Source organism: Amphiura filiformis, chromosome 18 (assembly GCF_039555335.1).
Source record: "Amphiura filiformis chromosome 18, Afil_fr2py, whole genome shotgun sequence".
In the NCBI taxonomy this organism is placed as follows: Eukaryota; Metazoa; Echinodermata; class Ophiuroidea; order Amphilepidida; family Amphiuridae; genus Amphiura; species Amphiura filiformis.
The window spans coordinates 13,400,071-13,407,223 of record NC_092645.1 but is presented as its reverse complement, the minus strand read 5'-3'; positions in this window follow the sequence as shown (position 1 = coordinate 13,407,223).

Below are 7,153 nucleotides of genomic sequence, written 5' to 3'. Positions count from 1 at the left end.
GTTTTATTACAACCAACAAACCTTTTTTCGTTTTCTGTATAATGTAGGCCTACGTGCCTATCTGTGAGTTCTTTGATAGTGCGCATTTATTATGCAAAATGTCTAATTCCATTTGCTTGCGCTTGCTTGCTTGTTTGCTTGCTTCGTGCGCGTATCTTTTTTTTGGGGGCTTTGGGGAGTGAGCCCCGGGGTAAAAGCAGGGGGCGACCAAAACGAAGGGGCGACGGAAGAAAAAGGGGCGGCAAAAAGAATTAGTAAAGAAAAAATGGCGGAAAAAATTTGAAAAAGTATAAAAAATTGTGAAAAAATGGTACTATAAATACATGAAAATGTGTGGTGTGTGTTTGCCATGAAATTTTATAGTGCCCTGAATTCAGATTTCACACCATCAAATAGAATTATATGGTTGTCTCAATTTAAGCATTAAAATGAGCAGAAATTTGCATAATTTTAGCCAAATTTGGATTAGTCATGATTAGTAATATTAATTCCTGCAAGTGTACCACAGATGAGAGAGATCGAATAACTTTTAATGATTTTTTTACAGAAACACTGGCATGGTTTTGCCTGTAAAATAGGCAATTTCTAGACATCGTAGACTTTGAGGGCCAGTCGTAAAAAATAATGACTGTCAACCTATATTTTTCCCAGCCAGAGGGATCAGGCATGGGCTGATTTCAACCATCATAGCTGTCGCTTAAAACTGAGTCGCTCCTGTGAAGAAAAAGTGACGTTTTCTTAAAGCAAATTTAGCATATATCTCTATGGGACTCTGATTTGGTGGTGTGAGATCTAAACCGCAAGAGACTGGTGTGGCAACCATATAGCTTATAATAGCTTTCCTCATTTTGAATGTTACTGTCCATGTTTGTGCACTGTATGTTATAATCATGATAATGTGCCATCTCATTGATTTTATTATAAAAACTTAAATTCTGCTGTAATTAAAGCACTTCATGCTTAGTGTTGGTATTTTAGCACACCATTGGCATTACAATCATGCAAAAAGTAGAAATTCCAGAAACAAAAATTGAGGGCGTCGCTGTGGAGCAAATCACACTTTTATTTTACGTATATATTATGGGAAAGTCATTCACGTTCCGCGTTTTTTACAGTCTTTTTAAAGGAAATGTTTGTATTGCTGTCATGCTATAGTCAGCTAAACAAAGCAAACAATATGACTTGTGTCACTTTCAAGGAGAAAAATCAGATGTCAGAGACCCTGATCACAAATACTAGTATCTCTCCATCAAAGGAGGATATTGGAGCTGTTTTTCACCAACATTATGACTAGCCATAAATATAGTACAACCTCTGTCGCAGTGCCTCCTACGCAACCTGCTGCACGGCGCAGATATTGGTTTATGCGTTTATCACTTCGCGTCTGGATATAATTTTGGGAATAAGGTCCACGTTTCACAAAATCACCCCCTCTACTCCTGTTAAAAATGTCCACTTGTTCAATATTCGCACCCCCCCAAACAAAAAAAGAAATCCTGCGTACGGGCCTAGTCAAATTTTCTATGCAGCAGCTTCAACAAGATCCACAAGATGTAACAGTTCTTTTTCGTCATCATGGTCATAGAAGCCTGTAAGAAGAGTCTGATTCAACATATTAAAGCCGTGATCAATGGCAGTGCAAGTTATGGTACGACTACAGGTAGTTGTTGCTTCTGATTGATGACTATACATACGTATAGGTATACAACGTGAATAATTTCTGAGGTCTGTAAAGGGGGGGCCCGAAAAATTGTTGCGATGAAATCTTTTTGCATCAGGCCCCCCTTACAAGTGTTTATGAACGGTCCCTTAATAATAACAGAAAAATATAAATTATAAAAGTAAGAAGAAATACACTGCGATTCTTGAAACATTAAATTCGGTCACTGCACTGATGTTTGACAGAAATGCATGATGATTTTCTTTTCTAATACAGCATTAAACTTAGGAAGTATGGTAAATTGAATCAGTGGTGTCAAGTTACAGCCAGTATTGGACAATCTTCACAGAAAACAATTGAGGCCACCGATGAATGAACATTGAACATGCAGTTAATTAAGTGCGATACAATGATTTTCCGTTGTTTAATAATTTAACAATGTTTTCGCTAACAAGTCAAGCAGTTAACTTTTTACGTAAAACAGATGCGTCGATATCGTGAAATCGGCACTAAATCATAATGCATGATGGGAATGATATAGATAGTTCACATTAAGGCGGGTCGGAGGGGAGCACGACATATGTGTGCACTTATGGAGATAAATAAACTCGGAAATAAATAGCTGGTGAACATGAGGAATTATGGTGTGGGTTCTATAAAGGAGATCACAAGGCTTGAGATAAGGGATGTCATCTCCACCCAAGGCCGTTCACATTTTTTTCGGGAGAGGAAAACGCTCAAGAACCCCATGAGAGAATAGTATTGGCTTCCTTGAGTCATTTATATAATCAATGTATAAAAATTAATATTAGGGAAGTTCCGTAATTATGTCAACCAAATGGTCAAAATTTGAAACTAGTTATTATCTCATATATCAGTAATTTGACATTGCAGATAGTGCAAACTATTCTTTTTCTGAATCCCCACCAATATATGAACAAGTTGCTGCCAATTTCAAAAAATCAGAGTTGGGAGTTAGGGTAAGAGGATTAGGGTTACAGGGTTAAGATTAGCGGATTACGGTGGGTAGGGTTAGGGTTAGAGGGTTAGGGTTAAGAGGAGTAGGATTAATAGGGTTAGGGTTAGAAGGTCAGGGTTATGGTTAGGATTAGATGGTTAGGATTAGTAGGGTTAAGATAAGTAGAGTTAGGGTTAGAGGGTTAGGGTTAAAGGGTTAGGGTTTAGAGGGTTATGGTTAGAGGGTTGTGGTTAAAGGGTTATGGTTTTAGAGGGTTAGGGTTAGAAGGTTATAGGGTTAGGGTTAGAGGGTTAGGGTTAGGATTAGATGGTTAGGATTAGTAGGGTTAAGATAAGTAGAGTTAGGGTTAGAGGGTTAGGGTTAAAGGGTTAGGGTTTTAGAGGGTTATGGTTAGAGGATTGTGGTTAAAGGGTTATGGTTTTAGAGGGTTAGGGTTAGAAGGTTAGGGTTAGGGTTAGAGGGTTAGGATTAGGATTAGGATTAGATGGTTAGGATTAGTAGGGTTAAGATAAGTAGGGTTAGGGTTAGAGGGTTAGGGTTAAAGGGTTAGGGTTTTAGAGGGTTATGGTTAGAGGGTTGTGGTTAAAGGGTTATGGTTTTAGAGGGTTAGGGTTAGAAGGTTAGGGTTAGGATTAGATGGTTAGGATTAGTAGGGTTAAGATAAGTAGGGTTAGGGTTAGAGGGTTAGGGTTAAAGGGTTAGGGTTTTAGAGGGTTATGGTTAGAGGGTTATGGTTAAAGGGTTATGGTTTTAGAGGGTTAGGGTTAGAATGTTAGGGTTAGCGTTAGAGGGTTAGGGTTAGGATTAGATGGTTAGGATTAGTAAGGTTAAGATAAGTAGGGTTAGGGTCAGAGGGTTATGGTTAAAGGGACCACTGAAAGAAAATATGATTTGGTATCAAAATAAAGCCCATAAAATATAGAATCAATATCTAAAACAATTGAAGAACTAAGTATTTTAGAAATAAAAATACAATGAAAACAACGTACTCGATTTACCCCCTTCCGACGCTACATCGCGCGTTATTTATCACAAATAGAAAATTGGGCGCTTTCCCGATGACGTCATTGTGGTTACGCGTTTTGTGTTGTGTTGACATTTTTGCCCATGTGCCGGTACGATTTGACAACAGCGATCGCGATCTAAATATCAGATGCAATATTTTATACAACCACTTATATATTTTAAGGTCAAGTAAAAACAAAATACGAGTTGATTGTCCACATGTTATTCTAAAAGAGGAAGTGGAGGGCCTTTTTATTTATCATTTATTATTTTTTTACAATGCAAATCGATCATTTATGTAGGCCTATTATTCCCGGACATTATTAGTTGTATAACTTGTAGAGGAGGATGATAGGATCGAGGCTCTTGTTATTTGATGGTTCTCTGAGAGGATGATTAAAACAAAAAAAGCCTGTAAATTGAAATGCTTATTGGACAGAAGCAAATCTAATCAATTGACAATATTATTAACTTTTGAAACATTAAAGAAGAAAGACTTTTAGCAACATTTCAGACTCCCTCAATGGCAATGCCCTACAAAAGGAAGCGGGCGGGACGAACAATTGTTATTTTTTTTACATCATCAAGTATGCAGCTTCTTATTTTACTTATTCATAAATTCAACCCCCGGTCAACATGACCAAGATATGATTCCGATTACTTTATGTAGGCCTATACATGACATGTATTAAACCATAAAACTAATTATGGGTATGATAGTGACGATGACGAGGCGAGGGAATAGAGGGAATATCGCCGAGATTTGCCGCAACACCTAAATTGCAGATGCTGTGCCGGCGCGAGCACCTCTCGTGCCTAGCTGGGCCCCATGGGTATTATTATAGGCCTATGTATTTTATTTTTCCGTAGTGCCTACCTTAAAATATTCAAGAGATGATTATTTTTCCCCAAAACCTGACAATTGGTAAAAAGCCTTTCTTCCATAAGTTATCTAAACTTTCAAAAGTGCTTATTTTCATACCCCCAACATGCCAAAGTAGACCCTACCGATTTTGCATATTTATTCCTTTATACCATGTGTATACGGGACACTAGCCAATATTATTTGATGCAGATAAAAATTAAGATTCCAACGTAACATCGTATGGTTAAAGTAAAGAGTAGTTTGAACAAATTGGTAGTGTTCAACGATGTTTTAATTGACATAAAATTATATTCTAACGTTTCGTACAAAAGTACTTTATCAAAAGTACTCTTCATTATTATTTGAGCCGTTGGCACTGGGACAGTAGCTGAACGGCAGATGAAGAACATGACATGCAAGCTCCTGAAATAAATTACGAGGAGTTCCTACAAACATACATAGGCCTAATAGGCCTTCAAAAAGCCTATGCTACAAAAATAAAAGTACAAACATCAAATGGGTAATATAGGCCTACACTTTTTAAATATTTTAATCCATGGGTGGTTAGGCCCGGGGTAGGCCTAGGCGGCTATGCGAAATTGATGTCAGTCATTTCTAAAAACGAACTATCCAGCCGGGCGCGCTGTATTTTACAACATTTACCCAATCAACATAAACTTTGGAACTGTAGGCCTACCTTTGATAAAACGCTCGGACACTTTGCAGTTTGCACTTTCAAGTTTCAGTGGGAGTTGAGATTGGATTAGGCCTATAAGCATTTCCATAACGCAAACTAAAAGCCGACAGTAAATATCGTTCATTTGATTGTTTGGAGTGGCCTTTATATGTTCCTCTCGTGGTTCTTTATCTTCAAATTTGTTTCTCATTTTTCACAGGCTTTTAAAAAAAATATAAAAAAATTCGGCTTTTATATATAGCAGGAGCAGGAGGAAATTGGAGATCCCGGAGAAAACCTGCGAGAGCGAGCATTGAATCGGGATCCCGGGATCGGGATAAACCAAGTTCACATGAGTCCTTGAGCCGCGCGCCGGGACTTGAAGTTGAACCCGGGACCTCAGTGGTGCAAGGCGAGGGAACAACCGCTGCGCCAACTCGCTCTCCCGAGCCTGGCTTTTGTTTTAACCTGGTCCCGTAAGTGTGTCTCTACACGGAGCGACCGTTTAAAGAAACAAACAATCACACTTTAAACATTCGCAATTCAGCTTCCAAATTTCGGAGTCAGGATCGGCTTGCGTTTTAGGCCCGGCGGTGGTAGGCCTAAACCTAGGCCGCACGCCCGGGAGGTAGGTCATTAGGCCTGAAGAAATTAAGTCGCATGGGCTAACCCGAAACATCATGGCCTTCTCTTTCCTATCCTCACCAGATATTTCAGAGGAAATAATTATAAGTAAAGAGTTGCTATATCAGAATGTCTCAAAACAAATGATACTCTCTTGCAAAAGCCGAGCAGCTAGGGGCTAGCACAGCTTTGATTTTGTCAATGCCTAATATATTGTGTTTCCCCGTTGTTGGCCAATTTTGCAACTAGACCTATCATAGTAGGCCTACCATTCTAGTGTCTGTCTCATGGTCGGCATCTTGCAACAGTCATTGTAGCTTTATAATTTATATTATAATATCCGTTTTAATATACTTGTTTAGGTCTAAAAGGCACAGAAAAGATCATTGCCGTAAACACGTTCACGCGTTGGTTTAGGACCAAGTCTGGCCTATGCAGTGTTGCCATGCAGCGGAAAGGATAACCACTTTGACGTCACAAGGGTTGCCATGTGTCTCTGAACATATGAATTGGGCGGAACGACGCAATATTGGGCGCGTTGTCTTTATTTGCTGATTTGGGGGGTAAAATGAAGGAAAATTGCATTTTTCATTTTAGAAATGGATTCTATATGTTATTAGCTTTATTTTGATACCAAATCATATTTTCTTTCAATGGTCCCTTTAAAGGGTTAGGGTTTTAGAGGGTTAGGGTTAGAGGGTTTAATAAGGTTAGATTGTTAGGGTTATGGCCGACTATATTCTACAATTATCTTATAAAATGTCGGATCCTTTAATTTGTTTGAGTAGTGTTATAGGTTATGGTTTTAGAGGGTTAGGGTTAGAAGGTTAGGGTTAGGGTTAGAGGGTTAGGATTAGGATTAGATGGTTAGGATTAGTAGGGTTAAGATAAGTAGGGTTAGGGTTAGAGGGTTAGGGTTAAAGGGTTATGGTTTTAGAGGGTTATGGTTAGAGGGTTGTGGTTAAAGGGTTATGGTTTTAGAGGGTTAGGGTTAGAAGGTTAGGGTTAGAGGGTTAGGGTTAGGATTAGATGGTTAGGATTAGTAGGGTTAAGATAAGTAGGGTTAGGGTTAGAGGGTTAGGGTTAAAGGGTTAGGGTTTTAGAGGGTTATGGTTAGAGGGTTATGGTTAAAGGGTTATGGTTTTAGAGGGTTAGGGTTAGAAGGTTAGGGTTAGCGTTAGAGGGTTAGGGTTAGGATTAGATGGTTAGGATTAGTAGGGTTAAGATAAGTAGGGTTAGGGTCAGAGGGTTATGGTTAAAGGGTTAGGGTTTTAGAGGGTTAGGGTTAGAGGGTTTAATAAGGTTAGATTGTTAGGGTTATGGCGACTATAGTCTGCAATTATC